This window comes from Manis pentadactyla, chromosome 9 (genome assembly GCF_030020395.1).
Source record: "Manis pentadactyla isolate mManPen7 chromosome 9, mManPen7.hap1, whole genome shotgun sequence".
In the NCBI taxonomy this organism is placed as follows: domain Eukaryota; kingdom Metazoa; phylum Chordata; class Mammalia; order Pholidota; family Manidae; genus Manis; species Manis pentadactyla.
Genome location: NC_080027.1, coordinates 57,728,742 through 57,746,286, shown reverse-complemented (window position 1 = coordinate 57,746,286; position 17,545 = coordinate 57,728,742). Strand labels below are relative to the sequence as shown.

Sequence of the window (17,545 nt, the reverse complement as noted above, 5' to 3'; positions counted from 1 at the left end):
AAGGGACTGGGGAGGATGGGTGGGAAGGGAGGGATAAAGGTGGGGAAGAAGAAAGGGGGCATTACGATTAGCATGTATAGTGTGTGTGTGGGGGGCACAGGGAGGGCTGTGCAACACAGAGAAGACAAGTAGTGATTTTACAGCATCTTACTACGCTGATGGACAGTGGCTGTGAAGGGGTATGTGGGGGGGACTTGGTGAAGGGGGGAGCCTAGTAAACATAATGTTCTTCATCTAATTGTAGATTAATGATACCAAAAAAAAAAAATTAATCAAGCCGTGTACAGACTACTCAAATTTGCCTTTTCACTGGGAGTTCTGTATGTCCAGAACAGGGACGCTCCACGCCCCCAACCTAAACATCTGTAAGGTCCCAGTATCTTGTGTGTCCACTACACACACGACTGTCCTTGTGTTTCCCTCCCTCTGAAGCTCTGCGGGGATTTCTCCCATAAAACCACGCTCAGTCCCTAATGAACAAGACAGCACCCTGGGAGTCTGACCCACTCAGCCCCTTCCCTATGGAACCTGCCAGAAAACAGATAAACTTTCACCTGCTGTGAAAGTCTCCTTACCTGAAGACGTAGAGTCAGCCACGGGGGATGGCACAGAAGGGAAGGCTCTGGTCTGCAGGTGAAGGTCAAAGGCCTGGAGAAGCGGCGGCCCAGCCTCCTCCTCTGCATTCGGGGCACAAAGGGGGTGTGCTCCTCACGGGGACCCTGTCGCAAGCTGTCCCGTCCTGGAACCAAGGCCCTACAGGCGCCTCCGCTCTGGGTCCTTCTGGAATGAAGAGAAAGGCCTGAAGGAAGGCGCATGTGCTCTACCTGCCTCACAAAGACTGGGTTTTCGCGCCCCCTCCTGCCCACGGGGGCGGGGGGGGGGGGGACCGCAGGCCTCCAGACATCACTCTGGTTGTCCATGGGCGCCCCCTGCCAGCAGTCAAGGTCAGCGCAGGATTACAGGAGTGAAAAACAGAACCACCTCTCCTAAAACATCCTTTCTGCAACTAGCAAAACTTGCAGTCAACACAAAAAGTGTGAGTTCTATGAACCCTCATCAACATCCAGGCAGGAAGTTTTTTAGAATCCAAAACAGTGTATGTGATGAAAATACTGATGCCTAAAAATGATGACGGTGCTGATCAAATGTTATTACTACTACCACTGCTACTAATGCAAACAACAAAGTTAGCAACGTGGGAGGTTAGAGTGCATACGCCCATATTCAGTGAGCACCTGTGCCCTGAGTACTCAGCTGCACCAGGGCAGGAAGACCCAACAAGGCCCCTTGCCTGCAGGAGCTCCCAGGGGGAAGTCACAGGTGGGGGGGGAAGATGGACAAAAGCCACAAAAACACCACCATGTGGATGAAAAGAGTAAGCGCTCTGTAGGGAACTACAATGAGTCCCCAGCTCCACTAGGTGGAGCGGAGCAGGCTGAGCTGAGGTGCCATTCCGATTTCAGCAGTGGGACAAGAGGAGGCGGCCCTGCACAAATCCTGGTGAGTTAGTCTGGCAGGAGGCACAACCTGCAGACATGTGGTGACAGAGGCAGTTTTGCCAGAGTGGAGGTTACAAGGAGGGGGCAGGCAGGACAGCAGGGGCGGGAGGTGCGGGCTGGGGCCCAGTGTGGGACAACAGCATGAGCCACCAACTGCTGCTTCTGTGGGACTTTTCCCCAAACTCAGTGGCTGAACCAACATTTACCCTCCCAGTTTCAGTGGACCAGGAATCTGGGAGCTCTCAGCTGGGAGCTTCTGCCAGACTCTCGGGAGCTGGGGCTGCAGGCCAAACCCAGACAGGACCTGGTTCCCTCAGCGCCTGAGCTCACACAGGGGTGTAAGCAGGGGTGAGTCTGGAAGGGAGGCCTGTGTTCTTGTGCCTGTTTGGCTCCCTCGCTGCTCGGCCACATGGGCCTCTATACCACAGGTCCTAACATGGAGGCTTGGTCCCATGAGAGAGAAGGACAGAGAACATGGGTCACAGTGAGCAGGTAGGATAGCACTGACATTGTATGACCAGATCTTTCAAGTGGCGCAGGGTCACATGTATTTCGAGGCCCAAAGCTAGAACAAAAGTACACGCCAGCTCCAGTCCAGAGCCAGAGCAGGCTCACGCCACAGCTCTCACCACAGCAGCTCATGTGCCAAAACAAGTAACCCGTCAGCCCCACTTCAGAGCCATGGACCTTCCAAGTCACCTCTCCTGTGACACACGAGGCTCGGAACAGGCATCTACGCAACAACAGGCCCCTGCAGTAGCTCCGGGACTCAGACCCAGAGCAGGCTCAGTACACAGCTCCCACCCAGGCTCCAGGGCCAGAACCCCCGGCCACAGCAGGCGGTGCAGGCGCAGCACCAGGGCAGCCCCTTCCCGCCCTGTGCATGCAGCCTCCTCCTCTGTGTTCTCATCTGACAGAAAGCATAGGCTTACTCCATTTCATCTTACAATGGGCACCTCAAATGACATTTAACTCTCGGATTCTGGTACACTGTCCCTTTCAGTGGTAGGAAGTAGAGGCACAGTGTTGCCCCGCCAACAGCACTAGCCAGTTTGAGAGCATTTTCATCAGGGACAAATCCTGTCCTTGTGAGTCAGGAACTCTTCACTCCCCCCCCAACACTGTCCCTGGCAACCACTGATTGTCCTCCCGTCTCTACTGATTTCCCTCTTCTAGACTGTTCGTAAAAGTGGAATCATATGATATGTGGCCTTTGGTGTCTGGCCATAAAAGGTATGGGGAGAGTAAGTAAAAAATTCTTTCATTTTTCATACAAATAACAGAGTTCACTAAGAAAGATCCCTGATGGATCAATGAAGATGAATAGAAAATGAAGCCCCAATATTAAATTGAGTTTTCATTAACTTGGGATAAGGACCACTTTTCTGTATATGGAATGGGAGTCAGAAACCAAAAGGGAAATGTCTGGGTTAGTGAAACACCTTTAAAGGCTTTTATTTTCCGGCATATGCAATGCTTAAATTTTCCTCACATACATGTCATCTTAAAATTAAAATCAGAAATGCTAGAAAAGCATCATCTAGGATGCTTACTAAGGCATATTGATTTTTACCTTTATTCAGTTAATGTTAATTTAGTAAAATAATGATTTAAATAAGAATAAGAAAAGATGATACATTCTTTCTACCAAAGTCCTACCAGCAAATAACAAACGACGTCGATCGTTCCCAGCGTTTGCCTTTAAGTGCACTCATTCCTGATGAGTGTGTGTGTGTGATGGGGATGAGGGCATGTGCTGCTCTTCCACTGAGGCCCCACAGGCAACACACGCAGTCAGTCTTGTTCCACTCACTCCTTCCCAGGGGACACATCTCACTATTTACCCAGCAGACCCGGCTGTCAACTCTTGGGCCATTTCCAAAGTTTCACTCATAATTGCAGGCTGGGTATATCTGTGTCCGTCCACCTCTGTACTTTTCACTCTGGTCGCTATGAGGGGATCAATAGGAACACAATTTACACACATTTTTTAAGGTGTTGGCTCAGTTTCCAATATCTAGGGTCTCCACTAAGTCTCAGCCTTGTCTGGGAAACAGGGCCCAGAGCCACACTGCCACTGAAACCCGAGGAGGGGAGGTGGCCATGCCAGGAGTGAGGCTATCAGGGCACTGGAGGGACCTGTGGAGCAGGGAAGAACCTGCCCGGCCCCCCTCCTGCAGGACCTCTCTCAGAGCGTCCCCTGCTCCATGTCTTGGAAAACACCTCACCAAGGCCCCTTCCCATGACACAGCCCAGTCATGCCCTGGCCGTGGCCTGGGCCACCCCAGCCCCTTCTGCTCATACCTCAGCTTCTAAGCAAAGCAGCCAGGTCCTGCTTCCAAGCCAGGCCCCTGCTTGCTCTCTGGCACCCTGGCTTAGGCCCCCTTCTCTCAGGAAGGAACCTGGAAGGGCAGGTCAGTAATTATATATATGACCTTAATGTGTTCATTCAGGTGATGGCTCTGACTGGCAATGACAAGGACCCCTTGAGCCTGAGGGAGCAAAAGAGCCGTTTACAAAGCATATCAGGTGCTCACAGAACCTGCGAGATAAACAGAGCATCAGCCAGAGGCTTGGCACGTGGCCAGCCCCTAAAGAGTCTACAGGCTCTTCCAGCAGTGACCCCTCTGCTGCACTTGTCAGCCTACAATCACAGGAAATGCAAAAATAAAAAAGGAACATATGATGGAGAGAACAAACAACTTGCAAACAAACAGTGTCTACAAAGAGTAATTTTCAACTAGCCTCTGAGAATACCTTGCCAAGTGTTTCTATGCAATTTCAGATGGGTTTTGCTTGAAACGTGGTTTGGACTACTCTGAACCGTGAGGTTAATTAAGGCAATAAACCCAGACAGGGAAGCAAATAACTGCAAATGGTGTGTCTCCTATACATCAAGCCAAGGTATAGGGGCTTTATTTACTACATCATTTCATCTCAACACGATTACTTTGACCTTACTCACCACCTTCACACATAAGTAAAAAATTACTTCAGAATCACTCCACTAAACAGAAATGCAAAGATGTCACTATTCCTAGAATTCCTGCCACCATCACCCAACTCTTTTTTGTTCAGCACATTTTTCATATGAATAGAAGCAGCTCTAAAAGCTACTATGTTATTTCAAATAGAGCCACTCACATCCAAATGCCGAAATGCACTGGAACTTCACCTCCACCTTTATAGCAGAGAGGGGAGCAGTTTCCCAGCAACCTAGCTGGCCTACCACCTCAGCAAGCCCAGAGACCACTGGCTCACTACAGCAACAGATGTCCCCAAAAGGTGACTCCCTTGCCTATGACTACACATGCTCTCTGGAGACCCAGCAGGGCCACCAAGGCAACATGGGTGCACAGACACAAACTGGGCCTGCACCTGCATCGGCTCCGGCAGACCAGCCAGGGTGCTCCCTGTGTGGGGCCTTGGAACCCCCTGCACCATAGGCAGCCACCCCAGGAGAGCAGCCCCAGGGCGGAGCACCCAGAGGGCCCCAGCCGCCACCTGTTGGAGCTCCAGTCCGCCATCCAAACCCACCAGGCACATGCAGTCTACCCAGGAGACATTCCCTCCCAAGGCCACTCCTTCAAGAGTGGGAGAGGCAGCTAATTCACAGAAACTGAGGAAATCGAGAAGGGGAGGAGACAGAGGAATATGCTCCTAATGACAGAACAAGACAAAACAGGAGAAAAAGCCTAGATGAAATGTAGTTCAGCCATCTATCTGATGACAAAGATACTCAAGAAACCTGAAGGGAGAGTGGACGAGCTTGGTGACAACTTCAACAAAGAGACAGGAAATAGGAAAAAGACCCAATCAAAGCTGAAGAGGAAAGTAACTGAGAAGGAAACTACATTGGAGGGAATCAATGGCAGATTAGAGGGGGCAGAGCGGTGCAGCAGCCGGAGGACAGGGTGGAGGGGAGCAAGCACGCTGGCCGCAGACAGGACAGGTGATCTCATGGCACGAGGATAGCCTCAGTGACCTCGACCAGAACATCAAGCCCACCAACATCCACATGACAGGAGTCCTGGAAGGAGAAGAGTCAGAAACTCATTTGAAGAAAGAACAGCTGAAAACCTCCTGACCTGGGAAAGGAAACAAGACGTGTAGGCCCAGCAATCACAGACAACCCCCAAACAAGAGAAACCCAAGGAGGCCACAGCAAGACCCTTATAATGAAAATGTGTGAAAGTTTCAAGATAGAGTCATAATGGCAGCAAGAGAAAAGATGCTGCTGACATGCGAGGGGAACCCCATCATGCTCTCTGATGGGAGCTCCAATCAAGGACCCTCTAGCCAGGAAGGTCATCCAGACCTGAAGAAGAGATCAAGAGTCTCCCAGAAAAACAAAAGTTAAAGAAGTTCACCACCAGTGAAATGAAACTTTAAATAAAGTTAAATGGACTTGTTTAAACACAAAAGGAAAAGCGGTGTTGTAGAAGAACACTACCACAGGATACTAATTTTACTCTCCAGACTAATCACAGTGCAAAGGTAGTAAAACAATAACTTGAAAGCTCGGATGAAGGTAAAAAGACAAAACTAGTAAGATTCAATTTATTTAAAGAATTTGTTAAGGGAATCATCATGAATACATGCTATCATATCCATAAAGCAGGGAGAAGGGAGAGTAAAAACTTAATACCATCAGAATGCATCTGAAATTAATTTCATATAGGCTGCTGTACACTTAGGATATTATGGGTGAACCTCAAGGCATCCACAAGCTAAAAACCTAGAGCTGATACAGAGAAAAGAAAGAAAGAATCCAAGCACGATACTAAAAAAAACTATACTCATCACCAAGAGAGTAACGATCAGAGAAAGACTACAAAAAAATAAAACAATTCACAAAGTGAAAATAAGGATGGAGCTATTAATAATCACTATAAATATAAGAATCTAAATGCTCCAATCAAAAGACAGGGTGACTGATTGGATGAAAAAACAAGACCATCTGTATGCTCCCAGCAAGAGATTCACTTCATTTAAGGACACAAACAGACTAAAAGTGAAGGAATGGGAAAAGATATCCTACGCAAGTGAAACTAAAAAAAAAGGAAAAGATGAGAAGCAATACTACTATCAGACATGGGAAGACTTTAAGACAAAGGACATACAATAAACAGAGATGGCTTTACATAACAATAAAGCCATCAATGTAGCAAGAAGACATAGACACTATAAATATCTATGCATCCAACAGAGGAGTGCCTAAACATATAAAACAAATATGAACAAACATAAAGGGAGAAAAACAGTGTAATGCAATAAGAGCAGGGAATTTATAACACCCTACAGATGGACATCAAAGAACTGACCATCTATACAGAAAACTGAAAATGAAACAGGAGTTTTGAACAAGTTATTAGACCAGATGGACTTAACCAACATATACACAAGAATCCATTCCCAAACAAACAATGCATATTTTTAAATGTGCACTTTCCAAGAGATATCACACATCAGGCAGAAACCAAATCTCAATAAACTTAAGAGTCAAATCCTATGAAGCATCTTTTCCAGCCACAGTAGAAGGTAAGCTAGTAATCAGTTACAGGAAAAAACTGGAAAAAAAACACAAATACATGAAGATGAAGGCGAAACAGCATGATACTAAATGACCAATGCTGCAACAGGTACATCTAAGAGGAAAACCCAAAATACCTGAAAACTGAATAAAGATAGAAAAAGAACAGATGAAAATCTTTAGGACACAGCAAGAGCCCTTCTGAGAGAGACATTTCTAGCAATACAGGACTACCTCCTGAAACAAGAAAAATTTCAAATGGGCAGTCTAAAATTACCTCTAAAGGCATTAGAAAAAGAAGAACAAAGCACCCAGTGAGGAGGAAGAAAATAATAAAGGCAGGAGAATTAAGTGATGTATAGTATTACAAAAATATTAAAAATAAAAAGTTGCTTCTCCAGAGAGACAAAAATGACAAACTTCTAGTGAGACTTATTAGAAAAAGACAGAACACTCAAACACAATCAGTGCTGAAAGAGATGACATTAAAATATAAACTATGTAAGTACAAAGGATTAAAAGACATTACTAGGAAAAATTACACGCCAATAAATTGGGCAACCTAGAAGAAATGGATAGGTTCCTAGAAACCAACACTTTCCCAAGTCCGAAGTAGGATGAAATAGAAAATCTGAAGAGATTGATTACTCATAACAAAAATGAATTGGTAATAATAAAAAAAAAACTCCAAAGAAAAAAGCCCACCACCAAATGACTTCACAGCTCAATTCTATGAAACATGTACAGAAAAGGGCTGATATATATATATACTCAGAAATGTGAGGAATAAAGCACTTCCAAATTCATTCTACAAGGCCAGCATTACACTGACATCAAAACCAAGAAAAAAAGAAGCACTAGAAAAATAGAAAATTACAGCCCAATAGCCCTAGTGAATATAGATGCAACAATATTCAACAAAACATGAGCAGATGGAATTCAAAAATGCATTGAAAGGATCACTGACCATGACCAAGTGGGAATGTTCTCCAAGGAAGCAACGATGGATCAGTTATCAATAAATTATCCAATGAGATACACCACATTACAAAAGGAAGGGTGAAAACTCTATGATCATCTTGAAACATGCAGAAAAAAGCATTTGGCAACATTCAACATCAACTCATGATAAATATCTCTAAAAACAAAGTGGGTTGAGAGGGAACATGACTCAATATTTTAAGGAAATATAGGACTAACCCACAGCCAAAATCATAATGGTGAAAAGCAGAAAATGTTTCCTACAGGATCAGGAACAAGACAAAGATGTCCACTCTCAACACTTCTTCAACACAGTACCTCAAGTCCCAGCCACAGCAATCAGAAAGGAAAAGAAGTCAGACAAGAAAAAGAAAAAAGTTCCCCAAACTGGTAAGGAGGAAGTAAAATTGCCATTATTTACAGATGGCATGACACTCTATCTAGAAAACACTAACAAATCCAACAAAAATGATTAAAACTAAGCAATGAATTCAGTAAAACTGCAGGATACAAAATGAATATACAGAAATATATTTAAAAAAACAAATTCGCAGAAAGAGAATGTAAGAAAACAATCTCACTTGCAATTGTAGCAAAAGCAGTAAGAGATCTGGAGGATGTTTAACCAAGGAGGTGAAAGAGGTGTTCTCTGAAGATGCTAAGATACTGAGGCTAGAAACTGAAGGTGACACAAGTTAATGGAAAGCATCTCATGCTTATGGAATGCAAGAATTAAAATGGTTGATATTAACGTTAAAATAAAAATTAGTAGTATTGTTAAAACTACCTGCAGCTCTGGGAGGAAATTGCAAGTTGGTGCAGCCACCATGGAAAGCAGGATGGAGGTTTCTCAGAGAACAGCTGTGCTCTCTGTAACGCTATGGGATGAACACTGGGAAGGACACTGATGGTGGCTTGCTAAGGAAGCTAAAAGGAGTTACCTACCTGCCTCGTGTGACCCTGGAGGTAGAGAGCAGCAGATGTTTGCAGAAATGGATCAAGTAGAACTTTCATTAGTTGAGTTCAGAGAGATGAAGTTGTTCCCTGTGGAGACCTTGTAGGGAAAACAAAAAATAAGACGGTGAACCTGACCCACTGGGCTTCTCCACTAAGAAGGGACAGTCCACTAGCAGATAGCTTCTTTTCGGAGGCAGGGAGGGTGGGTCACAGGGGGAGCCCTGATTTGCAGGCAACCTGCCTTGTGGAAGGGGGTGGGAAGAATGCTCTCACCTGTGACTATTCATGCTCCAGGGGCCTCACTGCTCAGGTCAATCTCCCCAAGCAGCCTGCCCCAAAGTCTCCCCACCTGACTTCTCTGCTAGGCGGTTGTGGCGAGCCAGCTGCCTTCCTCAAGTTCTCCTAGTGCACAGGCACCCAGAGACACACACTGTTCCCAGGCTGCACAGTGCTCTTAACACACACACAACACACGTGCAAGAGCTACCACACACACACACACACACACACACACACACACACACACACGGAGGGGAGCTGACACCACGGCGAAGCACTCACCAGGGGGCCAGGCCACCGCCATGCAGCCGCAGGGACCTTGACACACCCCCTGAACTCCCACGCGCTGACCCGTTTGGGAGCACAGAAGGCCCCCGGCCTCTGCGGGTGCACCCTCGCAGCGACCATGCCCGCGTGCCCACCGACCAGACACCCGAACCATTACCTGCAGTCAGAGAAGCTGGCGGGCCTGGGAAGCTCCCGGATAAGACCTGGTCACCTTCCTGGCTGGGTAGGTGCGTGCGCTGCCCATGGCTTTCCAACGCCCACGCACAGCTTTCCACTTTCCTCCCAGGCCCATGCAACACCCCCAAACTCCCTGATCAAAAAATCAACGTGGCGGCGGCTACTTACTATGAGCTGAGGCTGCTGCAAGTTGGCGAGGCCTGCGTGAGAACAAGGGAGCCGGGTCCCTGGCAAGAGGGCCTCTGGTGGCGGCGGCAGGAGTCTGAGGGCATCTGGCAGCGGAGAGCGCTGGGCGTCAGTGAGCGTTGGCGAAGGCGGCGGAGGGCGGTGGTGGCGGCAGGCGTCCGGGGCGGGTGTCAGCGGGAGGCACCGGCTGGCGGAGACAGGCGGGAGGCGGGCTCTGAGGCTGGTGGCTGCGCTTTGGTGGAGGGAAGCGGCGTCTGGGGCCCTTGGCTTTGGCTGGCGGGCGCTGGGCGTCAGTTGCGGGCGGACTCCATCCCTTACGACATTGCCGCCCCTGCACCCCGGAACCGACACCGCCAGCCGCCGCCAACCTCAAGAGATCCGCTCCGCGCACAGACACCCGCGCCTCCCACAGCTACAGACGCCACGGCCCACGATGGAGCGCAGCCCGTCCACGCTACGGCCCACTGCAGACACCGCTCCCCGCCGCCTCGCCCTCGCCTCTGGCTGCGCCACCTGCCGACGGCAGCCTCGGAGGTCCGCCCCGCGCAGACACCCGCGCCTCCCGCAGCTGCGGACGCCACGGCCCACCGTGGAGGCAGCCCGTCCACGCTGCGGCCCACTGCAGACGCCGCTCACCGCCGCCCGGTGCCGCCTCTCAGGGCGCATCTGCAGACGGCGGGCTGGACTCCGCCCCCCGCCGCGGACCCCGCAGCGAGGCGCCCCAGCCTGCAGCCTCCCGCAGCGGACACCTTCCCCGCCCGATCCCTCCCGTACCCGACGCCGCCCGCCCCCCTGGGGGGTGGCCGCTTACCGTGAGCTGCCGCTGCGAGGAACACAGGCCTGCGTGAGGAAGACGGCGCCGGGTCCCTGGCGAGGGAGGCCCCTGGAGACGGCGGGAGGAGGCCGCGGGCGGTCTCCCTTGGAGGGCACCGGCAGGCGGCTCAGGGCTTTGGCGAGCGACGGAGGCGCTAGCGGGAGAAAACATTAGCGGCGCGGCGTGGGGCGGCGGGCCGGGAAAGTACCGGAGGGCGCAGGCGGGAAGCTTTCTCTGCTGCGACTGACTGCGCAACTGTTGGAGAGAAGCACCGCGGGCACCGCAAGTAGGCGGTGTTGGCCGGCGGGACGAGCGTGCACGACGGCGGCTGCGAGCGGACCCCGCCTCCTTATTGCGCTGCCTCTCCCCCCAACGACGGAGAGCGCGCGCATCAATCCCACACTCCCCTTTCGGTGCAGCATCCCTGTGAAATAAAAGGAGATGAGAAAACTGCAAAAGGAAACCAAGGAGGAGTGTATCTAGAGGATAAAGAATTAATGGGCAGGTACTGTGAGAGTAAAAGTGAGAATAACTTTTCATATTGCATGTAGGGGAATGTTTAGTAATAATCTTTAGAACTGCCATCAAGTAAATGAAATTAGGCATGGAAAAGTCATCTTGAGAAATGTCATTTCTGATAATTAAATAATCTTATCTAAAATTCCTCAAGAGATGCCAATAACTATAGAAAGTCCCTTCTAATTACTCATGGTTTCACACCTGTGCGTCCATGAAAGCAATTAAGTTTGGCAGTGCGACCCTATGGAGTGTTAGAATATTTCAGGGTATCACTGAACTGACCGATCACAAAACTCACTATCATTCCCCTCTGATGCCAGTTCCAAACTACACATCCTCTGTTCTGAATCCTGGTAAATATCATTGATTTCCACCCAGTTCTAGAGAAAAGGCCCTTGTTTTACTTGTCTCTCCCCTTAGAACCTGAGTATTTATTTAATTACACTGTTGTTCTATAGATTCCATTAAATTCTTTCCAGTTCAAATTGTGGCCCCCTTAGCCCTGCGCTATAATACAGGTTGCAGACCTCTGCGCCGCCTGCCGGCCTCCTCCCGCCGTCTCCAGGGGCCTCCCTCGCCAGGGACCCGGCGCCGTCTTCCTCACGCAGGCCTGTGTTCCTCGCAGCGGCAGCTCACGGTAAGCGGCCACCCCCCAGGGGGGCGGGCGGCGTCGGGTACGGGAGGGATCGGGCGGGGAAGGTGTCCGCTGCGGGAGGCTGCAGGCTGGGGCGCCTCGCTGCGGGGTCCGCGGCGGGGGGCGGAGTCCAGCCCGCCGTCTGCAGATGCGCCCTGAGAGGCGGCACCGGGCGGCGGTGAGCGGCGTCTGCAGTGGGCCGCAGCGTGGACGGGCTGCCTCCACGGTGGGCCGTGGCGTCCGCAGCTGCGGGAGGCGCGGGTGTCTGCGCGGGGCGGACCTCCGAGGCTGCCGTCGGCAGGTGGCGCAGCCAGAGGCGAGGGCGAGGCGGCGGGGAGCGGTGTCTGCAGTGGGCCGTAGCGTGGACGGGCTGCGCTCCATCGTGGGCCGTGGCGTCTGTAGCTGTGGGAGGCGCGGGTGTCTGTGCGCGGAGCGGATCTCTTGAGGTTGGCGGCGGCTGGCGGTGTCGGTTCCGGGGTGCAGGGGCGGCAATGTCGTAAGGGATGGAGTCCGCCCGCAACTGACGCCCAGCGCCCGCCAGCCAAAGCCAAGGGCCCCAGACGCCGCTTCCCTCCACCAAAGCGCAGCCACCAGCCTCAGAGCCCGCCTCCCGCCTGTCTCCGCCAGCCGGTGCCTCCCGCTGACACCCGCCCCGGACGCCTGCCGCCACCACCGCCCTCCGCCGCCTTCGCCAACGCTCACTGACGCCCAGCGCTCTCCGCTGCCAGATGCCCTCAGACTCCTGCCGCCGCCACCAGAGGCCCTCTTGCCAGGGACCCGGCTCCCTTGTTCTCACGCAGGCCTCGCCAACTTGCAGCAGCCTCAGCTCATAGTAAGTAGCCGCCGCCACGTTGATTTTTTGATCAGGGAGTTTGGGGGTGTTGCATGGGCCTGGGAGGAAAGTGGAAAGCTGTGCGTGGGCGTTGGAAAGCCATGGGCAGCGCACGCACCTACCCAGCCAGGAAGGTGACCAGGTCTTATCCGGGAGCTTCCCAGGCCCGCCAGCTTCTCTGACTGCAGGTAATGGTTCGGGTGTCTGGTCGGTGGGCACGCGGGCATGGTCGCTGCGAGGGTGCACCCGCAGAGGCCGGGGGCCTTCTGTGCTCCCAAACGGGTCAGCGCGTGGGAGTTCAGGGGGTGTGTCAAGGTCCCTGCGGCTGCATGGCGGTGGCCTGGCCCCCTGGTGAGTGCTTCGCCGTGGTGTCAGCTCCCCTCCGTGTGTGTGTGTGTGTGTGTGTGTGTGTGTGTGTGTGTGTGGTAGCTCTTGCACGTGTGTTGTGTGTGTGTTAAGAGCACTGTGCAGCCTGGGAACAGTGTGTGTCTCTGGGTGCCTGTGCACTAGGAGAACTTGAGGAAGGCAGCTGGCTCGCCACAACCGCCTAGCAGAGAAGTCAGGTGGGGAGACTTTGGGGCAGGCTGCTTGGGGAGATTGACCTGAGCAGTGAGGCCCCTGGAGCATGAATAGTCACAGGTGAGAGCATTCTTCCCACCCCCTTCCACAAGGCAGGTTGCCTGCAAATCAGGGCTCCCCCTGTGACCCACCCTCCCTGCCTCCGAAAAGAAGCTATCTGCTAGTGGACTGTCCCTTCTTAGTGGAGAAGCCCAGTGGGTCAGGTTCACCGTCTTATTTTTTGTTTTCCCTACAAGGTCTCCACAGGGAACAACTTCATCTCTCTGAACTCAACTAATGAAAGTTCTACTTGATCCATTTCTGCAAACATCTGCTGCTCTCTACCTCCAGGGTCACACGAGGCAGGTAGGTAACTCCTTTTAGCTTCCTTAGCAAGCCACCATCAGTGTCCTTCCCAGTGTTCATCCCATAGCGTTACAGAGAGCACAGCTGTTCTCTGAGAAACCTCCATCCTGCTTTCCATGGTGGCTGCACCAACTTGCAATTTCCTCCCAGAGCTGCAGGTAGTTTTAACAATACTACTAATTTTTATTTTAACGTTAATATCAACCATTTTAATTCTTGCATTCCATAAGCATGAGATGCTTTCCATTAACTTGTGTCACCTTCAGTTTCTAGCCTCAGTATCTTAGCATCTTCAGAGAACACCTCTTTCACCTCCTTGGTTAAACATCCTCCAGATCTCTTACTGCTTTTGCTACAATTGCAAGTGAGATTGTTTTCTTACATTCTCTTTCTGCGAATTTGTTTTTTTAAATATATTTCTGTATATTCATTTTGTATCCTGCAGTTTTACTGAATTCATTGCTTAGTTTTAATCATTTTTGTTGGATTTGTTAGTGTTTTCTAGATAGAGTGTCATGCCATCTGTAAATAATGGCAATTTTACTTCCTCCTTACCAGTTTGGGGAACTTTTTTCTTTTTCTTGTCTGACTTCTTTTCCTTTCTGATTGCTGTGGCTGGGACTTGAGGTACTGTGTTGAAGAAGTGTTGAGAGTGGACATCTTTGTCTTGTTCCTGATCCTGTAGGAAACATTTTCTGCTTTTCACCATTATGATTTTGGCTGTGGGTTAGTCCTATATTTCCTTAAAATATTGAGTCATGTTCCCTCTCAACCCACTTTGTTTTTAGAGATATTTATCATGAGTTGATGTTGAATGTTGCCAAATGCTTTTTTCTGCATGTTTCAAGATGATCATAGAGTTTTCACCCTTCCTTTTGTAATGTGGTGTATCTCATTGGATAATTTATTGATAACTGATCCATCGTTGCTTCCTTGGAGAACATTCCCACTTGGTCATGGTCAGTGATCCTTTCAATGCATTTTTGAATTCCATCTGCTCATGTTTTGTTGAATATTGTTGCATCTATATTCACTAGGGCTATTGGGCTGTAATTTTCTATTTTTCTAGTGCTTCTTTTTTTCTTGGTTTTGATGTCAGTGTAATGCTGGCCTTGTAGAATGAATTTGGAAGTGCTTTATTCCTCACATTTCTGAGTATATATATATATCAGCCCTTTTCTGTACATGTTTCATAGAATTGAGCTGTGAAGTCATTTGGTGGTGGGCTTTTTTCTTTGGAGTTTTTTTTTTTATTATTACCAATTCATTTTTGTTATGAGTAATCAATCTCTTCAGATTTTCTATTTCATCCTACTTCGGACTTGGGAAAGTGTTGGTTTCTAGGAACCTATCCATTTCTTCTAGGTTGCCCAATTTATTGGCATGTAATTTTTCCTAGTAATGTCTTTTAATCCTTTGTACTTACATAGTTTATATTTTAATGTCATCTCTTTCAGCACTGATTGTGTTTGAGTGTTCTGTCTTTTTCTAATAAGTCTCACTAGAAGTTTGTCATTTTTGTCTCTCTGGAGAAGCAACTTTTTATTTTTAATATTTTTGTAATACTATACATCACTTAATTCTCCTGCCTTTATTATTTTCTTCCTCCTCACTGGGTGCTTTGTTCTTCTTTTTCTAATGCCTTTAGAGGTAATTTTAGACTGCCCATTTGAAATTTTTCTTGTTTCAGGAGGTAGTCCTGTATTGCTAGAAATGTCTCTCTCAGAAGGGCTCTTGCTGTGTCCTAAAGATTTTCATCTGTTCTTTTTCTATCTTTATTCAGTTTTCAGGTATTTTGGGTTTTCCTCTTAGATGTACCTGTTGCAGCATTGGTCATTTAGTATCATGCTGTTTCGCCTTCATCTTCATGTATTTGTGTTTTTTTTCCAGTTTTTTCCTGTAACTGATTACTAGCTTACCTTCTACTGTGGCTGGAAAAGATGCTTCATAGGATTTGACTCTTAAGTTTATTGAGATTTGGTTTCTGCCTGATGTGTGATATCTCTTGGAAAGTGCACATTTAAAAATATGCATTGTTTGTTTGGGAATGGATTCTTGTGTATATGTTGGTTAAGTCCATCTGGTCTAATAACTTGTTCAAAACTCCTGTTTCATTTTCAGTTTTCTGTATAGATGGTCAGTTCTTTGATGTCCATCTGTAGGGTGTTATAAATTCCCTGCTCTTATTGCATTACACTGTTTTTCTCCCTTTATGTTTGTTCATATTTGTTTTATATGTTTAGGCACTCCTCTGTTGGATGCATAGATATTTATAGTGTCTATGTCTTCTTGCTACATTGATGGCTTTATTGTTATGTAAAGCCATCTCTGTTTATTGTATGTCCTTTGTCTTAAAGTCTTCCCATGTCTGATAGTAGTATTGCTTCTCATCTTTTCCTTTTTTTTTAGTTTCACTTGCGTAGGATATCTTTTCCCATTCCTTCACTTTTAGTCTGTTTGTGTCCTTAAATGAAGTGAATCTCTTGCTGGGAGCATACAGATGGTCTTGTTTTTTCATCCAATCAGTCACCCTGTCTTTGATTGGAGCATTTAGATTCTTATATTTATAGTGATTATTAATAGCTCCATCCTTATTTTCACTTTGTGAATTGTTTTATTTTTTTGTAGTCTTTCTCTGATCGTTACTCTCTTGGTGATGAGTATAGTTTTTTTTAGTATCGTGCTTGGATTCTTTCTTTCTTTTCTCTGTATCAGCTCTAGGTTTTTAGCTTGTGGATGCCTTGAGGTTCACCCATAATATCCTAAGTGTACAGCAGCCTATATGAAATTAATTTCAGATGCATTCTGATGGTATTAAGTTTTTACTCTCCCTTCTCCCTGCTTTATGGATATGATAGCATGTATTCATGATGATTCCCTTAACAAATTCTTTAAATAAATTGAATCTTACTAGTTTTGTCTTTTTACCTTCATCCGAGCTTTCAAGTTATTGTTTTACTACCTTTGCACTGTGATTAGTCTGGAGAGTAAAATTAGTATCTGTGGTAGTGTTCTTCTACAACACCGCTTTTCCTTTTGTGTTTAAACAAGTCCATTTAACTTTATTTAAAGTTTCATTTCACTGGTGGTGAACTTCTTTAACTTTTGTTTTTCTGGGAGACTCTTGATCTCTTCTTCAGGTCTGGATGACCTTCCTGGCTAGAGGGTCCTTGATTGGAGCTCCCATCAGAGAGCATGATGGGGTTCCCCTCGCATGTCAGCAGCATCTTTTCTCTTGCTGCCATTATGACTCTATCTTGAAACTTTCACACATTTTCATTATAAGGGTCTTGCTGTGGCCTCCTTGGGTTTCTCTTGTTTGGGGTTGTCTGTGATTGCTGGGCCTACACGTCTTGTTTCCTTTCCCAGGTCAGGAGGTTTTCAGCTGTTCTTTCTTCAAATGAGTTTCTGACTCTTCTCCTTCCAGGACTCCTGTCATGTGGATGTTGGTGGGCTTGATGTTCTGGTCGAGGTCACTGAGGCTATCCTCGTGCCATGAGATCACCTGTCCTGTCTGCGGCCAGCGTGCTTGCTCCCCTCCACCCTGTCCTCCGGCTGCTGCACCGCTCTGCCCCCTCTAATCTGCCATTGATTCCCTCCAATGTAGTTTCCTTCTCAGTTACTTTCCTCTTCAGCTTTGATTGGGTCTTTTTCCTATTTCCTGTCTCTTTGTTGAAGTTGTCACCAAGCTCGTCCACTCTCCCTTCAGGTTTCTTGAGTATCTTTGTCATCAGATAGATGGCTGAACTACATTTCATCTAGGCTTTTTCTCCTGTTTTGTCTTGTTCTGTCATTAGGAGCATATTCCTCTGTCTCCTCCCCTTCTCGATTTCCTCAGTTTCTGTGAATTAGCTGCCTCTCCACTCTTGAAGGAGTGGCCTTGGGAGGGAATGTCTCCTGGGTAGACTGCATGTGCCTGGTG

The 17,545-nt window shown here is 48.3% G+C and overlaps 2 long non-coding RNA genes and 1 pseudogene across 2 annotated transcripts; 2 read left to right on the top strand and 1 right to left on the bottom strand.

The window, feature by feature from the left end:
- The window catches only part of LOC130684886 (serum amyloid A-2 protein-like), a 163,687-nt pseudogene that overhangs the window by 73,046 nt on the left and 73,096 nt on the right, over window positions 1-17,545 (top strand).
- Window positions 564-10,785, bottom strand: LOC130684888 (uncharacterized). Its single transcript, XR_008999248.1, has 4 exons — window positions 10,712-10,785; window positions 9,883-10,127; window positions 8,959-9,067; window positions 564-780 (listed from the first exon to the last, which is right to left on the bottom strand). It is a non-coding gene; the product is annotated as an uncharacterized LOC130684888 (long non-coding RNA).
- On the top strand, window positions 11,797-13,971 carry LOC118913844 (uncharacterized). The gene is made up of 3 exons (XR_008999253.1): window positions 11,797-11,870; window positions 12,455-12,699; window positions 13,515-13,971. It is a non-coding gene; the product is annotated as an uncharacterized LOC118913844 (long non-coding RNA).